Source organism: Macrobrachium nipponense, chromosome 24 (assembly GCF_015104395.2).
Source record: "Macrobrachium nipponense isolate FS-2020 chromosome 24, ASM1510439v2, whole genome shotgun sequence".
Lineage (NCBI taxonomy): Eukaryota > Metazoa > Arthropoda > Malacostraca > Decapoda > Palaemonidae > Macrobrachium > Macrobrachium nipponense.
In genome coordinates, this window is record NC_061091.1 from 5,823,011 (window position 1) to 5,845,720 (window position 22,710).

At 34.0% G+C, this 22,710-nt stretch overlaps 1 protein-coding gene across 1 annotated transcript in view; it reads left to right on the forward strand.

Moving 5' to 3' along the window:
* Nucleotides 1-22,710, forward strand: part of LOC135205775 (trypsin alpha-3-like) — a 281,700-nt gene that overhangs the window by 191,899 nt on the left and 67,091 nt on the right. The gene's annotated exons all lie outside the window — the stretch shown is intronic.

Sequence of the window (22,710 nt, forward strand, 5' to 3'; positions counted from 1 at the left end):
GACTAACAGTTGGGTTTGTGTACTTTTTCCGGGTACGAAACCATGTTGTCCTTTATTAAACAAATTATTTTTTATTAAATGTTTCATAATATTTTTCTTCATTACCCTTTCATACACTTTCATAATATGTGATGTTAGACTCACAGGCCTATAATTACTTGCCTCTAGTCTTGATCCACTTTTGAAAGTAGGGGTAATATGTCTAATTTGTGCTCATCGTAAATCTTGCCTGTATCTACACTTTGTCTTAATAATATTGCAAGTGGCTTTGCGATAGAATGAACTACTTTCTTTAACAAAATAGCAGGCACTCCATCAGGCCCTGCAGCAGCTCCATTTTTAATTTCATTAATAGCCTGCACAATATCAGCTTCACTAATATCTATGTCAGCTAAATATTCACTATTTTCATCCCTTACTTCTATATCATTATCTTCATTATCATTCTAGGGGTGAATTCTCTCTTATATCGTTCTGCCAATATGTTGCAAATTTCCTTTTTTTCATTCGTTAATCTCCCTTCAATTCTTAGAGGGCCTATTTCTATTCTTCTTTTATTCATCTTCTTCGCATATGAGTATAATAGTTTGGGGTTTTGCTTGATATTTAATAGGGTTTTTTCTTCCAAGTCCCGTTTTTCCTTTTCTTTTGATTGTATAATCTTTTGTTCTGCATTTTCTATCTTACTTTTTAGTTCTATAACTTTCCATGCATTTTTTTCTTTTGCAAGACCTTTTTTCCACTTTCTGATTTTCTGGAACAAGATCCTTCTGTCTCTTGTTATGCATGACTGATGTTTACTTTTCTTCTTCGGTATATATTTATCCAGTATTTTCTCTAATATTTTATATAATATCTCCGTATTTACCCTTATGTCATCACTTACGAAAATGTTATCCCAATCTTTGTTTAATTCTTCATTTATTTCTGACCATTTTATATTTTTACTGTAGAAGTTGTATTTTCCATATCCTTCCCACTTTTTCATTTCTTGCTTATCTCTGTTTTCACTTGCTTTGGAATGGACTGTTAATTCTATGACATTATGGTCTGAAATACTCGCATTATAAACTATTATTTCTTTAACATAATTCATCTCGTTCACAAATACTAGGTCTAAAGTATTTTCCTTTCTTGTTGGCAGGTGATTTATTTGTTGAATGTTGTATTCTAGTAGCATATCTAATAGCTTTTCGAATTGCCTCTTATCTTCTGCACTACTATTACTCTCTTTTTTATATGTATAAGTACATCCACAATCTCCTATTCGTTCTTTCCAGTCTACGAAAGGAAAAGGAGAAGATGGAAAGTGCAGGAAGGGAGATCCCACCCTCTCTCTCTCTCTCATCTCTCTCCTCTCTCTCTTCATCTCTCTCTCTCTGGATTGAGGAAGGAAAAGGAGAAGATGGAAGGTGCAGGAAGGGAGGGAGATCCCACCCTCTCTCTCTCTCTCTCTCTCTCTCTCTCTCTCTCTCTCTCTCTCTCTCTAGTAGCCATCTTGCTTGGTGAGACGTTCCTGTGCGAAGTCAGATTAATCAACAGATATCACAAGTTTAACATACGTCTAGAATTTGAGAAATATTCTAGAAGTGTTCGTGAACTATCGGTGATAAGATTAGTGTGAAAAATAGTAGGATAAAGCTGTCTTCTAAGATTCTTAGTTTATTCAAGTGAAATACTTGCTAAAGATCAGAACAAGATGGCTAGTAAGTTCCCAAACTGCGGGAAAAAATGGCGAGATTTAGCTTGCTTGGCAATTCGCCATACGATGAGGTAGCAGGAAGGGAACTGGCATTTCTCATCTATGAGATCGAACAGTCCTAACCAAAAAGATACAAAGCATTCATATATATATTAGGAGGATATAATCCTTCAAAACTAGAACAAATCAACTGAAAACATCTTGAAAATAATTGAAGAAGTTCCAAATAAAATCCAAGTGGTCAAGAGACTCATAAAGAAAATATACATAAACCAACATCCGCAAAGAAAAATGATAGGTGACCTTGTGAATATCCTAATTGATGCATTAGGAAAAAGAATGCCAAAAGCATATAAACTGTGTAAGTGTTGGTATAGCATAGATAATCCACAAACCTAATCAGAAAATGTGCTGCATGCAACATTCCGACCCATCCACAGTGTGCTGAGGTAATGCAAGATATGAGAAAAGACACAAGAATTTTTTGCTCACATGTCTACCATGGATAGACAATGTTATTAAATCAAGATTGAATGTACAAATAGTTGAGGATGAAGAAGAAGAAGAGAAGAGGAGAAGAGGAAGAAGAAGAAGAAGAGGAAAACGAAGAGAAGTAAACAAACTGAAATGACAGAAAAGATAAGGAAACAAAGAACAAGATAAAAGTATGGATGCAGAGATACTCATTGATACTACATATGAGGCTATAAAGCAGCATACCTACGAAGAAATAAATTACGATATGACAACACAAAAGAAAATCCCGAAGAGGCTCTACCCAGATCTACACAATGACGGGAAAGAGGAAAAAATATACAAAAAAGACAAAGTCTGCAACCTTTTGAAAAGAGGGAATTGCAGATTTGGAGAAAAATGTTACTACAAACATCCTAAGGTATGTCACAACTATGAAATATATGGTAAATGTGCATACCTAGATGGATATGGGGATGATTGCAGAGATCTACATCCAAAAATATGCAAAAACCAAAAAAGAAGGAAAAGGATGTAAGTTCGACAAAAAATGTAAATATATGCACCCTGTAGCCATGAAACATAATCAAATAAATAACCAATCAAGTAATAAAATCCAAAATAAGAAAGAAACAAATAAAGAGAGGAATGAAGAATATCAGGTAAAAGAAAAAAGCAAGCCATCAACGAGATATGCAGAGGAGTCAGCAAAATATTTCAAAGCATCAGCTCCAAGATTCTACTCAAGAGATAATAACTGTTTTTATTATGCAAGAGGATATTGCAGATATGGAGAAAATTGCAGATTCAGACACAAAATGAATAATTATGATGAAGGAAGAACAAATATTATGGAAAAGTTGGATTTTTTAATGTCAGAATTTCTGGAAATGAAAAAAAGAACAACATACCAAAGAACAGGAAAGAGACATGGGGAAAATCCTTATCATTACCAATATTAAATGAAGGAGAAAACACGCAAACCATCATAGTGATGAATGCGCAGGGTTTAGTTACGAGTAACTCAAAAAGAAAAATAGAGTACTTAGAAGAACTAACCCAAATTGAAAAGAAAATAGATATAATGAATATAAGTGAAACCTGGTATTCCCAAGAGACTGGGAATGATGATCAAATAAAAGGGTTCCAAACTTATAGATCAGATAGAAAAAATAGGAATCAAGGGGGAATCGCAATATATGGGAAAGACAAAAAACAAGGAAAAAATATGAGAAATATAGTAATTCAGAATGTGAACTAATAGCGGTAGAATTTGAATCTGAAAAATTAATGAACATAGTAATATATAGACCTCCTAATACTAAGAGTTTGACTTAATAATAGAAAAATTGGATGATATATGTAGAATCACAAGGACTGGACTATTCTCCTATCTGGAGACTTCAACTTTCCTTTCGTAGACTGGAAAGAACGAATAGGAGATTGTGGATGTACTTATTACATATAAAAAAGAGAGAAATAGTAGTGCAGAAGATAAGAGGCAATTCGAAAAGCTATTAGATATGCTACTAGAATCACATTCAACAATAAATCACCTGCCAACAAGAAAGGAAAATACTTTAGACCTAGTATTTGTGAACGTGATGAATTATGTTAAAGAAATAATAGTTTATAATGCGAGTATTTCAGACCATAATGTCATAGAATTAACAGTCCATTCCAAAGCAAGTGAAAACAGAGATAAGCAAGAAATGAAAAAGTGGGAAGGATATGGAAATACAACTTCTACAGTAAAAATATAAAATGGTCAGAAATAAATGAAGAATTAAACAAAGATTGGGATAACATTTTCGTAAGTGATGACATAAGGGTAAATACGGAGATATTATATAAAATATTAGAGAAAATACTGTATAAATATATACCGAAGAAGAAAAGTAAACAATAGTCCATGCATACCAAGAGACAGAAAGATCTTGTTCCAGAAAATCAGAAAGTGGAAAAAAGGTCTTGCAAAGAAAAAAATGCATGGAAAGTTATAGAACTAAGAAGTAAGATAGAAAATGCAGAACAAAAGATTATACAATCAAAAGAAAATGAAAAAAGGGACTTGGAAGAAAAAACCCTATTAAATATCAAGCAAAACCACAAACTATTATACTCATATGCGAAGAAGATGAATAAAAGAAGAATAGAAATAGGCCCTCTAAGAATTGAATGGAGATTAACGAATGAAAAAAAGGAAATTTGCAACATATTGGCAGAACGATATAAGAGAGCAATTCACCCCTAGCCCATAGATAATTAAGATAATGATATAGAAGAGGATGATGTGATAATATTTAGCTGACATAGATATTAATGAAGCTGATATTGTGCAGGCTATTAATGAAATTAAAAATGGAGCTGCTGCAGGGCCTGATGGAGTGCCTGCTATTTTGTTAAAGAAAGTAGTTCATTCTATCGCAAAGCCACTTGCAATATTATTAAGACAAAGTGTAGATACAGGCAAGATTTATAATGAGCACAAATTAGCAATATACACCCCTACTTTCAAAAGTGGATCAAGACTTAGAGGCAAGTTAATTATAGGCCTGATGAGTCTAACATCACATATTATGAAAGCGTATGAAAGGGTAATGAAGAAAAGAAAAATATTATGAAACTTTAATAAAAAATAATTTGTTTAATATAGGACAACATGGGTTCGTACCTGGAAAAAGTACACAAACCCAACTGTTAGTCCACCGTGAGAACATAATCAAAAATATGAAAAGCGGGAAATGAAACAGATGTGGTTTATCTAGACTTTGCAAAAGCTTTTGACAAGGTAGACCATAATATATTAGCGAAGAAAATTAGAAAACACAATATCGTGGATAAAGTAGGAAGATGGTTAAAAGAATTTTTACACAACAGAAAACAGATAGTTATTGCAAACGATGAAAACAGAAAATCGGATGAAGCCAAGGTAGTATCCAGTGTGCCACAAGGTTCGGTGTTAGCTGCAATACTGTTTGTTATGATGATTGAAGACATAGACAGTAATGTTAAGGATTCGGTAGTGAGTAGTTTCGCTGATGACACAAGAATAAGTAGAGAAATTACTTGTGATGAAGATAGGAATGCTCTACAAAGAGACCTTAACAAAGTTATATGATTGGGCAGAGGTAAATAGGATGGTATTTAACTCTGATAAATTTGAATCAATAAAATTATGGAGACAGAGAACGGAAAAGCTATATGCATATAGGGGACCTAAATAATGAGACAATCCGGCTAATAAGGAAAACAGTTAAAGACCTGGTGTGATGATGAATAGGAACATGTTATGCAATGATCAAATAGCAATTCTTTTGGCAAAATGTAAAGCAAAAATGGGAATGTTGTTACGGCACTTCAAAACAAGAAAAGCTGAACACATGATTATGCTTTATAAAACATATGTTCGTAGTTCACTTGAATATTGCAATATAATATGGTACCCACACAATCAAAAGGATATTGCACAAATAGAGAGTGTACAAAGGTCCTTTACAGCTAGAATAGAAGAAGTTAAGGTCCTTGACTACTGGGAAAGACTACAATCCTTAAAATTATATAGTCTAGAAAGGAGAAGAGAACGCTACATGATAATTCAGGCATGGAAACAAATAGAAGGAATATCAGAAAACATCATGGAACTAAAAATATCAGAAAGAGCAAGCAGAAGTAGATTAATAGTTCCCAAAACTATACCAAGAAAAATAAGGAAAGCACACAGGACATTAATCCACTACGCACCAGCATCGATAGTGCAGCGTCTATTCAATTCGTTGCCAGCTCATCTGAGGAATATATCAGGAGTGAGCGTAGATGTAAGAATAAGGTCGACAAATATCTAAACTGCATCCCAGACCATCCAAGATTGGAAGATGCAAAATATACCGGAAGATGTACTAGCAACTCTGGTAGACATTAGAGGTGCCTCACACTGAGGGACCTGGGGCAACCCGAACGAACTGTAAGGTCTATAAGGTAAGGTTCTACAGAGAGAGAGAGTTAGGAGACCGACAGTGCGAGAGGCAGAGAGAGGAAAGGAAGCTAAGGACAGAGAGGGAGGGGTGGGACCTCCCTTCCTGCCCCGAGTATCTTCTCCTCTTCCTTCCTCTCTACAGAGAGAGAGAGAGAGAGAGAGAGAGAGAGAGAGAGAGAGAGAGTTAGGAGACCGAGAGTGAGAGAGGCAGAGAGAGGAAAGGAAGCTAAGGAAAGAGAGGGAGGGGTGGGACCTCCCTTCCTGCCCCGAGCATCTTCTCCTCTTCCTTCCTCTCTACAGAGAGAGAGTTAGGAGACCGAGAGTGAGAGAGGCAGAGAGAGGAAAGGAAGCTAAGGAAAGAGAGGAGGGGTGGGACCTCCCTTCCTGCCCCGAGCATCTTCTCCTCTTCCTTCCTCTCTCCCGAGAGAGAGATATGAGACCGAGAGTGAGAGAGACAGAGAGGAGGAAAAAAAGGGGGGAAGCTAAGGACTGAGAGGGAGAGGTGGGACCTCCCTTTCTGCCTCGAGCTTCTTCTCCTCTTCGTTCCTCTCTCAAAAGAGAGAGTTACCGTTATACCTCCGGAGTGAGAGAGGCAGAGAGAGGAAAGGAAGGCTAAGGACAGAGAGGGAGGGGTGGGACCTCCCCTTTATCTGCCTAGCATCTTTTCCCTCTTTCCTCTTCCTCTTACTATGAGAGAGAGAAAGAGTTAGGAGAAACCAGAGATGAGAGAAGAGCAGAGAGACAAAGGAAGCTAAGGACAGAGAGGGAGGGGGTGGGACCTCCTACCTGCCCGAGCATCTTTTCCTCTTCCTTCCTCTACGAGAGAGAGGAAAGAGTAGGAGACTAGAGTGAGAGAGGCAGAGAAGGAAAGGAAAGGAAGGAAAGGAAAGAGAGGGAAGGGGTGGGACCTCCCTTCCGCCCCGAGATCTTCTTTTCCTCTTCCTTCCTCTCTCCAGAGAGAGAAAGTTAGAAACCGAGAGTGAGAGAGGCAGAGAGAGGAAAGGAAGCTAAGGAAAGAGAGGGAGGGGTGGGACCTCCCTTCCTGCCCCGAGCATCTTCTCCTCTTCCTTCCTCTCTCCAGAGAGAGAGTTAGGAGACCGAGAGGTTGGCGAGAGGGCCACGAGAGGAGGGAAGAAAGAAAAAAAAAAGGGAAAAAAAAAAGGAAGGGCTAAGGAAAAGAGAAAAGGGAAGGGGTGGGAAAATTCCCTTCCCTTCTCCCCGAGATTCTCTCCTCTTTCTTATTCTCTCCAGAAAGAGAGATATGAGACCGAGAGTGAGAGAGGAAAGGAAGCTAAGGACAGAGAGTGATGGGTGGGACCTCCCTTCCTGCCCCGGAGCATCGTTCTCCTCTTCCCTTACTCTCTCCTAGAGAGAGAGGATATGAGACCGAGAGTGAGAGAGGAAAGGAATCTAAGGATAGAAGCGTGGATGGGGTGGGACCTCCCTTTCCTGCCCCGATTCATCATTCTCCTCTTCCTTACTCTCTCCAGAGAGATATATGAGAGAAAAAAACCGAGAGTGATGAGAGGAAAGGAGCCTGATGAAAGAGAGGGAGGGGTGGACCTCCTTCCTGCCCTCGGTATGCATCTCCTCTTCCTTACTCTCTCCTAGAAAGATAGGAGACCAAGAATGAGAGACGCAGAGAGAGGAAGGGAAGCTAAGGAAAGAGAAGGAGGGGTGGGACCTCCCTTCCTGCCGAACAATCTTCTCTCTTCCTTACTCTCTCCAGAGAGAGAGATATGAGACCGAGAGTGAGAGAGGAAAGGAAGCTAAGGAAAGAGAGGGAGGGGTGGGACCTCCCTTCCTGCCCCGAGCATCTTCTCCTCTTCCTTCCTCTCTCCAGAGAGAGAGATAGGAGACCGAGAGTGAGAGAGGCAGAGAGAGGAAAGGAAGCTAAGGAAAGAGAGGGAGGGGTGGGACCTCTCTTCCTGCCCTGAGCATCTTCTCCTCTTCCTTCCTCTCTCCAGAGAGAGAGTTAGGAGACCGAGAGTGAGAGAGGCAGAGAGAGGAAAGGAAGCTAAGGAAAGAGAGGGAGGGGTGGGACCTCTCTTCCAGCCCCGAGCATCTTTTCCTCTTCCTTCCTCTCTACAGAGAGAGAGAGAGAAAGAGTTAGGAGACAGAGAGTGAGAGAGTCAGGGAGAGGAAAGGAACCTAAGGAAAGAGAGGGAGGGGTGGGACCTCCCTTCCTGCCCCGAGCATCTTCTCCTCTTCCTTCCTCTCTACAGAGAGCGAGTTAGGAGACCGAGAGTGAGATGACCTTACCTTACCTTACAGACCTTACATCTTGTTCGGGTTGCCCCAGGTCCCTCAGTGTGAGGCACCTCTAATGTCTACCAGAGAGTTGCTAGTACATCTTCCGGTATATTTTGCATCTTCCAATCTTGGATGGTCTGGGATGCAGTTTAGATATTTGTCGAGCTTATTCTTAAACACCCTACGCTCACTCCTGAAATATTCCTCAGATGAGCTGGCAACGCATTGAATAGACGCTGCATTATCGATGCTGGTGCGTAGTGGATTAATGTCCTGTGTGCTTTCCTTATTTTTCCTGGTATAGTTTTGGGCACTATTAATCTACCTCTGCTTGCTCTTTCTGATATTTTTGTTTCCATGTGATTTTTATTTTCTGTTATTCCTTCTATTCTGTTTCCATGCCTGAATTATCATGTAGCGTTCTCTTCTACCTTTCTAGACTATATAATTTTAAAAGAATTGTAGTCTTTCCCAGTAGTCTAGGTCCTTAACTTCTTCTATTCTAGCTGTAAAGGACCTTTGTACACTCTCTATTTGTGCAATATCCTTTTGATAGTGTGGGTACCATATCATATTGCAATATTCAAGTGGACTACGAACATATGTTTTATAAAGCATAATCATGGGGGGGGGTGTTCAGCTTTTCTTGTTTTGAAGTGCCGTAACAACATTCCCTTCCCATTTTTGCTTTACATTTTGCCAACAGAGTTGCTATTTGATCATTGCATAACATGTTCCTATTCATCATCACACCAAGGTCTTTAACTGCTTCCTTATTTGTGATGGTCTCATTATTAGGTCCCTTATGTGCATATAGCTTTCTTTCTCTGTCTCCATAATTTATTGATTCAAATTTATCAGAGTTAAATACCATCCTATTTACCTCTGCCCAATCATATACTTTGTTAAGGTCTCTTTGTAGAGCGTTCTATCTTCATCACAAGTAATTTCTCTACTTATTCTTGTGTCATCTGCGAAACTACTCACTACCGAATCCTTAACATTATTGTCTATGTCTTCAATCATAATAACAAACAGTATTGCAGCTAACACCGTACCTTGCGGCACACCGGATATTACCTTGGCTTCATCCGATTTCTCGTCGTTTGCAATAACTATCTGTTTTCTGTGTGTTAAAAATTCTTTTAACCATCTTCCTACTTTATCCACGATATTGTATTCTAATTTTCTTCGCTAATATATTATGGTCTACTTTATCAAAAGCTTTTGCAAAGTCTAAATAAACCACATCTGTTTCATTTCCGCTTTTCATATTTTTGAATATGTTCTCACGGTGGACTAACAGTTGGGTTTGTGTACTTTTTCCGGGTACGAAACCATGTTGTCCTTTATTAAACAAATTATTTTTTATTAAATGTTTCATAATATTTTTCTTCATTACCCTTTCATACACTTTCATAATATGTGATGTTAGACTCACAGGCCTATAATTACTTGCCTCTAGTCTTGATCCACTTTTGAAAGTAGGGGTAATATATGCTAATTTGTGCTCATCATATATCTTGCCTGTATCTACACTTTGTCTTAATAATATTGCAAGTGGCTTGCGATAGAATGAACTACTTTCTTTAACAAAATAGCAGGAATTCCATCAGGCCCTGCAGCAGCTCCATTTTTAATTTCATTAATAGCCTGCACAATATCAGCTTCATTAATATCTATGTCAGCTAAATATTCACTATTTTCATCCCCTTACTTCTATATCATTATCTTCATTATCTATTCTAGGGGTGAATTCTCTCTTATATCGTTCTGCCAGTATGTTGCAAATTTCCTTTTTTTCATTCGTTAATCTCCCTTCAATTCTCAGAGGGCCTATTTCTATTCTTCTTTTATTCATCTTCTTCGCATATGAGTATAATAGTTTGGGGTTTTGCTTGATATTTAATAGGGTTTTTTCTTCCAAGTCCCGTTTTTCATTTCTTTTGATTGTATAATCTTTTGTTCTGCATTTTCTATCTTACTTTTTAGTTCTATAACTTTCCATGCATTTTTTTCTTTTGCAAGACCTTTTTTCCACTTTCTGATTTTCTGGAACAAGATCCTTCTGTCTCTTGGTATGCATGAATGATGTTTACTTTTCTTCTTCGGTATATATTTTTCCACTATTTTCTCCTCCAATTTTAATATAATATCTCCGTATTTACCCTTATGTCATCACTTACCGAAAATGTTTATCCCAATCTTTGTTTAATTCTTCATTAATTTCTGACCATTTTATATTTTTACTGTAGAAGTTGTATTTTCCATATCCTTCCCACTTTTTCATTTCTTGCTTATCTCTATTTTCACTTGCTTTGGAATGAACTGTTAATTCTATGACATTATGGTCTGAAATACTCGCATTATAAACTATTATTTCTTTAACATAATTCATCTCGTTCACAAATACTAGGTCTAAAGTATTTTCCTTTCTTGTTGGCAGGTGATTTATTTGTTGAATGTTTGTATTCTAGTAGCATATCTAATAGCTTTTCAAATTGCCTCTTATCTTCTGCACTACTATTACTCTCTTTTTTATATGTATAAGTACAACCACAATCTCCTATTCGTTCTTTCCATTCTACGAAAGGAAAGTTGAAGTCACCAGATAGGAGAATAGTCCAGTCCTGTGATTTCTACATATATCATCCAATTTTTCAATTATTAAGTCAAACTCTTTAGTATTAGGAGGTCTATATATTACTATGTTCATCAATTTTTCAGATTCAAATTCTACCGCTATTAGTTCACATTCTGAGTTACTATATTTCTCATATATTTTTCCTTGTTTTTTGTCTTTCCCATATATTGCGGTTCCCCCTTGATTCCTATTTTTTCTATCTGAGAAGAGGAAACAAGGAAGCTAAGGACAGAGAGGGACGGGGTGGGACCTCCCTTCCTGCCCCGAGCATCTTTCCTCCTTCCTTCCTCTCTACAGAGAGAGAGAGAGAGTTAGGAGAACAGAGTGTGAGAGAGGCAGAGAGAGGAAAGGAAGCTAAGGACAGAGAGGGTGGGAGGGGTGGGACCTCCCTTCCTGCCCCGAACATCTTCTCCTCTTCTCCCTTGTACATGAGAGAGAGAAAGTTTTAGGAGACAGAGAGTGAGAGAGGCAGAGAGAGGAAGGAGCTAAGGTAGAGAGGGAGGGGTGTGGACCTTCCCTTCTGCCCCGAGCATCTTTTCCTCTTCCCTGCTCTCTACAGAGAGAGAAAGAAAGAGTTAGGAGACAGAGTGTGAGAGAGGCAGAGAGAGAAAGGAAAGGAAGCTAAGGACAGAAGAGGGAGGGGTGGGACCTCCCTTCCTGCCCCGAGCATCTTCTCCTCTTCCTTCCTCTCTACAGAGAGAGAGAGAGAGTAGGAGACCGAGAGTGAGAGAGGCAGAGAGAGGAAAGGAAGCGAAGGACAGAGAGTGAAGGGAGGGACCTCCCTTCCTGCCCCGAGCATCATTTCCTCTTCCTTCCTCTCTACAGAGAGAGAGAGAGTTAGGAGACAGAGATGGAGGAGAGGCAGAGAGAGGAAAGGAGGCTAAGGATAGAGAGGGAGGGGTGGGACTCCCTTCCTGCCCCGAGCATCTTTTGCCTCTTCTTCCTCTCTTACAGAGAGAGAGAAAGAGTTAGGAGACAGAGTGTGGAGAGAGGCAGAGAGAGGAAAGGAAGCTAAGGACAGAGGAGGGGAGGGTGGGACCATCCCTTCCTTGCCCCGAACATCTTCTCCTCTTCCTTCCTCTCTACAGAGAGAGAGAAAGAGTTAGGAGACAGAGAGTGAGAGAGGCAGAGAGAGGAAAGGAAGCTAAGGACAGAGAGGGAGGGGTGGGACCTCCCTCCTGCCCCGAGCATCTTTTTCCTCTTCCTTCCTCTCTCACAGAGAGAGAGAAAGAGTTAGAGACAGAGTGTGAGAGAGGCAGAGAGAGGAAAGGAAGCTAAGGACAGAGAGGGAGGGGTGGGACCTCCCTTCCTGCCCCGAGCATCTTCTCCTCTTCCTTCCTCTCTACAGAGAGAGAGAGAGAGTTAGGAGACCGAGAGTGAGAGAGGCAGAGAGAGGAAAGGAAGCTAAGGAAAGAGAGATTGGGATGGGAACTCCCTTCCTGCCCTGAACATCTTCTCTTACTTCCTTTCTACAGAGAGAGAGAAAGAGTTAGGAGACAGAGAGTGAGAGAGGCAGAGAGAGGAAAGGAAGCTAAGGATAGAGAGGGAGGGGTGGGACCTCCCTTCCTGCCCCGAACATCTTCTCCTCTTCCTTCCTCTCTACAGAGAGAGAGGGGAGAGTTAGAAAAGAGACAGGAGAGAGAGAGAGGAGAGAGAAGAGAGAGAGATGGGGGGGGGGGGGGGGAAGAGTGAAAAAGGTAGGGACAGATAGTTATGGGTGGGACCTTTGTTTTGGCCCCTTGCATCTTCTCCTCTTCCTATTTCTTGACAGAGAGAGAGAGAGAGAGAGGAGCAAAAGCAGTTAGGACAGATAGGGATGGGGCGGGACCGTTCCTTCCCTTCGCCCTGAGCATCTCTTTTTCCTTCCCTAAACTAAAAAAAAAAATAAGAAACGAAAAACAAAATACTATCAAACCGAAAATTAAATAACTAAAAAGTGTAAAATAAACTCAAATTGAAAACTAAAAATAAAAACCAAAAACTGAAAAGTGCCGAAATAAACTTGAAAAATAAAAAACTGTAAAAAATGAAACTAAAACCTAAGAAACTAAAAAATCTAAACATAAAAAACAAAACATAAAAAACAACCTAAAAATAAAATAAAAATAAAAACTTTAAATAAAAAGCTAAAGATAAAAGAAATAAAATAAAAACCAAATAAAACAAAAAACAAAGAAAACAAAAAAAACAAAGAAAAGTAAATATAAAACAAAAAACAAAGAATACATAAAAACAAATAATAAAAAACAAAAAAATAAAAAAAAAATAAAAAGTTAAAAAGAAAACTATATATAATAAAACAAAAAAAATAATAATATACTAAAGATAAAATAAAAAAAAATGAAAAATAAAAACTAAAAACTAAAAATAAAAATAAAAATAAAAATAAAAAACTAAAGATAAAAACAAAATTAAATATTAAAAACAAAAATTCTATAACTAAATATAAAAACTAAAGATGAAATAAAAAAAAATTAAAAAAAATGATAAAATAAAAGTTAAAAAAAGTAAATGAATAAACTAAAGATAAAAAACTAAAAATGGAAAATAAATAAGGAAAAATATAAATATAAATAAAAAGAATAAAAAAAATAAAATAAAAGGCAAATCTAAAAATAAAAAACCAAAGATTAAACAAAATAGAAAATAAAAACAATATAAAACTAAGGATAAAAACAAAATTAAAGATAAAAATAAAAAACTGAACATAAAACAAAATTAAAAATAAAAAATAAAAATAAAAAACTAAGGATAAAACAAAATTAAAAATAAAAACGAAAAATAAATAACTAAACATAAAAATAAAATTAAATTAAAAAACTAAATTTAAAAACTGAACATAAAGAATTAAAAATAGAAACAAAACTAAAAGAAAAAAACTAAAGATGAAAATAAAACTAAAAATAAAAACTGAAAATACAAAACTAAAGGTAAAACAGAAATAAAAATAAAAACTAAAAATAAAGAAAATAAACAACAAATAAAAAAACTAAAGATAAAACAGAACAAAAATAAAAACTGAAAATAAAAAACTAAAAATAAAAAATAGAAATTAAAAACTAAAACTAAAAACTTAAAAAACGAGACATAAAATAAACTAGAAATAAAAACTAAAAAATCTAAAGATAAAAAGTAAACTAAAAATAAAAAACGTAAAATAAAAACTAAAGATAAATATTAAACAAAAAATAAAAATAAAAAATAAAAATAAAAACTATAAAAAAACTAAATATAAAACAACTAAATATAAAAACTGAAAATAAAAAAGTACAGATTAAAATAAAACTAAAGATAAAAATTAAGAATAAAAACATAAAAAATAACGATAAAACAAGATAAAAAAATTAGAATAAAAACTTAAAATAGAAAAATGAAGATAAAAACAAAACTAAAAATAAAAACTAAAGAAAAAATGAACTAAAAATAAAAACTAAAAATAAGAAACTAAAGAAAAAAATGAACTAAAAATAAAAAATAAAAATAAGAAACTAAAGAAAAAAAATGAACTAAAAATAAAAACTAAAAATAAGAAACTAAAGAAAAAATTAACTAAAAATAAAAACTAAAAATAAGAAACTAAAGAAAAAGTTAACTAAAAATAAAGAATAAAAATAAGAAACTAAACAAAGAAAAAAATGAAAACTAAAAAGAAAAACAAAAACTAAAAATAAGAAATCTAAAGTAAAAAAAAGAAAACTAAAAATAAAAAAATAAAAAAACAAAAAAAAAATAAGAAACTCAAATATGAACTAAAAATGAAAAACTAAAAATAAGAAACTAATAAAAATGAACTAAATGAAAAAAACTAAAAATAAAAAAGAACAAAAAAAAATAAAGAAAAAAATGAAAAAAAACAAAAAATGAACTAAAAAGAAAACTAAAAAATACCTAAGAAACTAAAGAAAAAATGAACTAAAAAGAAATAAAAACTAAAAATAAAAATAAGAAACTAAAGAAAAAATGAACTAAAAATAAAAACTAAAAATAACTAAAAATAAGAAACTAACGAAAAAATTAACTAAAAATAAAAAATAAAAATAAGAAACTAAAGAAAAAATTTACTAAAAATAAAAACTAAAAATAAGAAACTAAAGAAAAAAATGAACTAAAAATAATTAGAAAATAAAAATAAGAAACTAGAGAAAAAAAAAACTAAAAATAAAAAATAAAAATAAGAAACTAAAGAAAAAAAAGAACAAAAATAAAAATAAAAATAAGAAACTAAAGAAAAAAAATGAACTAAAAATAAAAAAACTAAAAAAGAAACTAAAGAAAAAAAAATGAACTAAAAATAAAAACTAAAAATAAGAAACTAAATAAAAAAAAATATAAAAAATAAAAATAAAAAACTAAAGAAAAAAATGAACTAAAGATAAAAAATAAAACTAAGAAACTAAAGGAAAAAATGAACTAAAGATAAAAACTAAAAATAAGAAACTAAAGAAAAAATTAACTAAAAATAAAAAAATAAAAATAAGAAACTAAAGAAAAAAATAAACTAAAAACAAAAACTAAAAATAAGAAACTAAAGAAAAAATGAACTAAAATAAAAAAATAAAAAGAAAGAAACTAAAGAAAAAAAAAAAAAAAAAAAAAAAAAATTAAAAAAATAAATAATAATAATAAAATGAAACTAAAGAAAAAAACTAAAAATAAAAACTAAAAATAAGAAACTAAAGAAAAAATGAACTAAAAATAAAAACTAAAAATAAGAAACTAAAGAAAAAAATGAACTAAAAATAGAAAATAAAAATAAGAAACTAAAGAAAAGAAACTAAAAATAAAAACTAAAAATAAGAGACTAAAGACAAAAATTTACTAAAAATAAAAAATAAAAATAAGAAACTAAAGAAAAAATTAACTAAAAATAAAAACTAAAAATAAGAAACTAAAGAAAAAATGAACTAAAAATAAAAACTAAAAATAACTAAAAAAATAAGAAACTACGAAAAAAATTAACTAAAAATAAAAATAAAAATAAGAAATAAAGAAAAAATTAACTAAAAATAAAAACTAAAAATAAGAAACTAAAGAAAAAAAATGAACTAAAAATAAAAAATAAAAATAAGAAACTAAAGAAAAAAATGAACTAAAAATAAAAACTAAAAATAAGAAACTAAAGAAAAAATGAACTAAAAATAAAAACTAAAAATAAGAAACTAAAGAAAAAAATGAACTAAAAATAAAAAATAAAAATAAGAAACTAAATAAAAGTAAAAACTAAAAATAAGAAACTAAAGAAAAAAATGAACTAAAGATAAAAAATAAAACTAAGAAACTAAAGGAAAAAATGAACTAAAGATAAAAACTAAAAATAAGAAACTAAAGAAAAAATTAACTAAAAATAAAAAAATAAAAATAAGAAACTAAAGAAAAAAATGAACTAAAAATAAAAACTAGAAATAAGAAACTAAAGAAAAAAATGAACTAAAAATAAAAAATAAAAATAAGAAACTAAAGGAAAAAATTAACTAAAAATAAAAAATAAAAATAAGAAGCTAAAGAAAAAAATGAACTAAAAATAATTAATAAAAATAAGAAACTAAAGAAAAAAATGAACTAAAAATAAGAAACTAAAGAAAAAAATGAACTAAAAATAAAAACTAGAAATAAGAAACTAAAGAAAAAAATGAACTAAAAATAAAAAATAAAAATAAGAAACTAAAGAAAAAAAGAACTAAAAATAAAAAATAAAAATAAGAAACTAAAGAAAAAAATGAACTAAAAATAAAAAACTAGAAATAAGAAACTAAAGAAAAAAATGAACTAAAAATAAAAAATAAAAATAAGAAACTAAAGAAAAAAAGAACTAAAAATAAAAAATAAAAATAAGAAACTAAAGAAAAAAATTAACTAAAAATAAAAAATAAAAATAAGAAACTAAAGAAAAAATTAACTAAAAATAAAAAAATAAAAAATAAGAAAAAACTAAAGAAAAAAAAGAACTAAAAATAAAAAATAAAAATAAGAAACTAAAGAAAAAAAATTAACTAAAAATAAAAAATAAAAATAAGAAACTAAAGAAAAAATTAACTAAAAATAAAAAATAAAAATAAGAAACTAAAGAAAAAAATGAACTAAAAATAAAAAAATAAAAATAAGAAACTAAAGAAAAAAATGAACTAAAAATAAAAAATAAAAATAAGAAACTAAATAAAAATGAACTAAAAATAAAAACTAAAAATAAGAAACTAAAGAAAAAAATGAACTAAAGATAAAAAATAAAACTAAGAAACTAAAGGAAAAAATGAACTAAAGATAAAAACTAAAAATAAGAAACTAAAGAAAAAATGGACTAAAAATAAAAACTAAAAATAAGAAACTAAAGAAAAAATGAACTAAAATTAAAAACTAAAACTAAGAAACTAAAGAAAAAAAATTAACTAAAAATAAAAACTAAAACTAAAAAACTAAAGAAAAAACTAAACTAAAAATAAAGAGAAGGAAAAGGAGATGAGGACAGAGGGAGGTGGGGCCCTCCCTTCCTGTCCCGGTCTGCTTCTCCTCTTTCTCTCTCTCACTCTCTTTCTCTCTACATAAAGGAAGAGGGAGATGGATAGAACTACATTATTCTCACCTACCTTCTATTTCCCGATCTCTCATATCCTTCGTCCTGCTCTGGTATGTGTTCTGAGGAGGGTAGGGTGTCTTGTCCCTCCTCAGGTCCTGGCCAATTCTTATGTAGAACCGCACAAACCAAGCTAAGCTAACGACACCACGGTTTCTCTTAAGGCTAGTTTTCATATCTGCCACACAGTCCTTTGGGTCTTCGAGGATTCACAGAGTCCTCGGGGCTCATCTCGGAAGGATTGTCTGAAGATTTCCGTCCCTGGAAAACGGAATCCTTTTGAATCCTCTGATAGCTTCTTCCATTTGGAGTCGTTGTCACGGATTCACAGTCCTCAGGCCTCCTCTCGGAAGGACTCTCTGAAGATTTCCGTCCCTGGGAAACGGAATCCTTTGAGACAGTTTTGAATCCTCTGATAGCTTCTTCCATTTGGAGTCGTTGTCGCGGATTCACAGTCCTCAGGCCTCCTTTCGGAAGGACTCTCTGAAGATTTCCGTCCCTGGGAAACGGAATCCTTTCAGACACTTTTGAATCCTCTGATAGCTTCTTCAATTTTGAGTCGTTGTCGCGGATTCACAGTCCTCAGGCCTCCTCTCGGAAGGACTCTCTGAAGATTTCCGTCCCTGGGAAACGGAATCCTTTGAGACAGTTTTAAGTCCTCTGATAACTTCTTCAATTTGGAGTCGTTGTTGCGGATTCACAGGCCTCCTCTCGGAAGGACTCTGAAAATTTCCGTCCCTGGAAAACGGAGTCCTTTGAGAAAGTTTTGAATCCTCTGATAGCTTCTTCAATTTGGAGTCGTTGTCGGATCCAGTCCGTCCCCGGGTAGCTGCTTCCTGAATCATTCCTGAATTCTCTTCGAAGTCCTTATGGGTTGTCGGATCCAGTTCGATCTCCGCTTCTCCGAAGACGCACTTATCTCTCACAATCATATTATTCATTGTCACCTGCCGCTATGAATCTCTTTTTATAGTCGGATGCCGAGTTCGGCTATATTTTCTAGCACAAAGATTGTTGTTTATTCTGATATCTGGAAATTTTCTCAAAAATTTTGAGAAAATTATAAAAAAGTTGAAGTCTGCTGAGGACCCAAATTTATTAACATTGGTTGTGTGCGTGTGTGTGTGTGTCTGTGCATGAGTATATAATTGTGTAAATACATGAATGAATAAGTAATATATATATATATATATATATATATATATATATATATATATGATATATATAGATATATATATATATATATACATATATAATATATATATATCTATATATATATATATATATGATATATATTATATATATATTATATATATATATCATATATATGGGTTTAAGTATGGATATGAATATAGGTACAGTTATTGTATAGTTATGAGTATGGGTATGGTTATGGGTTTGGTTGAGATATGGGTATGGGTCAGATATGGGTATGATACAGGTGTAGGTATGGGTATGGTTATGGGTTTGGTTCTGATATGGGAATGGTTATGGTATGGTAAAGATATGGTTATGATACAGATGAGGTTATGGGTATGGTTCAGACATGGGTATGATACAGATGTAGGTATGGGTATGTTTCAGATATGGGTAAGGTTATGGTATGGTAAAGATATGGGTATTGTTATCGGTATGATAAAGATATGGTTGTGCTTCAGATATGGGTATGGTTAAGTATGGTACAAATATGGGTATGATAAGGATCTGGGTATGGGTTTTGTTATGGATATGAGACAGATATGGGTATAGTTATGGTACAGATATGGTTATTATTCAGATATGAGTATGGTTATGGTATGGTACAGATATGGGCATGATACAGATGTGGGTAATTGTATGGTTCAGATTTTGGTATGGGTATGTTTATGGGTATGATATAGATATGGTTATTGGTATGGTACAGATATAGTATGGTTATGAGTATGGTATAGATATGGGTATGATACAGATATGGGTATGGTACAGATATGGGTATGACACAGATATGGGTATGATACAGATATGTTATGGGTAAAGATGTGGGTATGATACAGATATGGGTGTGATATGGATATGGGAATGGTTATGGGTATGTTACATATATGGTAAGGGTATGATACAGACATGGGTATGATACAGATATGGTTGTGGTTATGGGTGAGGTACAGATATGGTATGATACAGATATGGGTATGGTAGAGAGATGGGTATGATACAAATTTGGGTATGGGTATGGTTCAGATATGGGTATGGTTATGGTATGGTGCAGATATGGGTATGATACAGAAATGGGTATGGGTATGGTACAGATATGGGTATAATACAGATGTGGGTATGGGCATGGTATGGGTATGGTATGGCACAGTTACAGGTATGATACAGATGTAAGTATGGGTATGGTTCAGATATTGGGATGGGTATGGTTGTGATATGGTATAACTATAGGTATGATACAGATATTGGTATGTTTATTGTTATGGGTATGATACAGATATGGTATGGGTATGGTAGGTACAGATATGGGTATGATATGGTCATGGGTATGACACATATATGGTATGGGTATGGTACATATATGGGTATTATACCGATTATGGTATGGTAGAGATATGGGTATGATACAGATATGGGTATGGATATGGTATAGTACAGATATGGGTATGATACAGATGTGGTTATGGGCATGGTACAGATATAGTATGGTTATGGGCACGGTACAGATATAGTATGGTTATGGGCATGGTGCAGATATAGTATGGTTTTGGGTATGGTACATATATGGGTATGATACAGATATGGTACAGGTATGGTAGGTACAGATGTGCATATGATACAGATACGGGCATGGGTATGGTTATGGGTAAGTCACATATATGGTATGGCTATGGTAGAGATATGGGTATGATACAGATATGGGCATGGTACAGAAATGGCTATGATACAGTTATGGGTATGGTTATGGGTGTCGTACAGATATTGGTATGATAAAGATAGGGCTATGGTAGAGATATGGGTATGATATATACAGGTGTGGGTATGGGCATGGGTATGGTACAGGTATGGTGCAGATATAGGCATGGTATGATTATGGTATGGTGCAGATATGGGTATAATACAGATGTGGTTATGGGTATGGTTATGATATGGTAAAGCTAAGGGTCTCATACACATATGGATATTGTTGTGGGTATGTTTCAGATATGGGTATGGTACAGATATGGGTATAATACAGATATGGGTATGGTAGAGATATGGGTGTGACACAGATTTGGTTATGGGTATGGTTCAGATATGGGTATGGTTTTGGTATGGTACAGATATGGGTATGGTACAAATGTAGGTATGGATATGGCTCAGGTATGGGTATGGTTTTGGTATGGCAGATATGGGTATGATACAGATGCAGGTATGGGTATGGTTATGGTATGGTACAGATATGGGTATGATACAAATATGGGTATGGTACAGATTTGGGTATGATACAGATATGGGTATGGTACAGATATGGGTATGATACAAATATATGGGTATGGTACAGATATGGGTGTGACACAGATGTGGGTATGAGTATGGGTATGGTTCAGATATGGATATGGTTATGGTATGGGACAGATATGGGTATGATACAAACGTAGGTATGGGTATGGTCCATATATGGGTAAGGTTATGGTATGGTACAGATATGGATATGAATGCTACAGATATGCATATGGTAGAGATATATAGTGTGACACAGATGTGGGTATGGGTATGGGTATGGTTCAGATATGGGTATGATTATGATATGGCTCAGATATGGGTATGATACAGATGTAGGTATGGGTATGGTTCAGATATGGGTATGGTTATGGTATGGTACAGATATGGGTATGATACGGATATGTGTATGGGTATTGTAATGTATTGAGAAACACTACTCTCTCATTCAACTGTGATGAACCTTCTGGGAGTTGTTGTGGACTGTCTCCCGCCATCCACGAACTGTGACACGATCAGAAGCATGGATCTGCATACTTATAATTGATATACCAGAATAAAATAAGTGAATTACCAACCTGTCTTCTTGGAACCTAAGTACTCAAAGACGAGGATGCTACAGGTATGGTACAGATATGGGTATGATACAGATATGGGTATCGGCATGGTTCAGATATGGGTATGGTTATGGTATGGCACAGATATGGGTATGATACAGATGTAGGTATGGGTATGGTTGAGATATAGGTATGTTTATGGTATGGTACAGATATGGGTATGGGTATGGTACAGATATGGGTATGATACAGATGTAGGTATGGGTATAGTTATGGTTTGTTAAAGATATGGGTATGATACAGATTTGGGTATGATACATTATTTCTACGTATTTCAGAAAAGTGGTGAGATTGCAGGCCTCATGCCATCTCCCATAGCATGATTCGAACTGCTACGCCTCTCGGCATCTGTTGTAACTTTGTGGTACTTCATTGAAAAAAAAAAAAATTTAAAAATGATATTTTTTGGTGAGACACAACGTAGCTCATTAAAAGGTACCTTTTTATATATAAAAAAGCAGAATACTAAAAGGGGGTATAATTGGGCAGGTAGAGTGTTGTGTATAGATTTAATTGAGAATAATTACTGCCAATCTTTCTTTTTTTATTTCTTTTTCTGACATTTTTTTTTGTCATTTCTTTTCTAGAACTATTCTTGAAAATTAATATATATTTTACCTGGACATTACCAACAGCAGATGTCAGTTGGACTTCGTTAGTGACAGAAAATCCTCTTTTGGAGACAGACAGACAGTACGACCAGAACAGAAGACAGACAGACAGGACAGACAGAACAGGGCATGGGGACAGGACAGAAGAGAGAAGACAGTGGTGCATATTACACGAGTCAGGAAATATTGAAGGAAACAGAATTCGACGTTTTGAAATTTTAAAAAAACTCGGAATGTCCATGGAAGCGAAACTTCAGATGCTTAATTAATCAAGCGATTGTTTATTATCAAGGAGAGTAAAAACAAAGATTAAGGATATTATAATATAATATATTTATATCTTCTATTTTTATGGATGATCACATTTCGTATGACTAGGGCAATTGTATATATGTGTATATATATATAT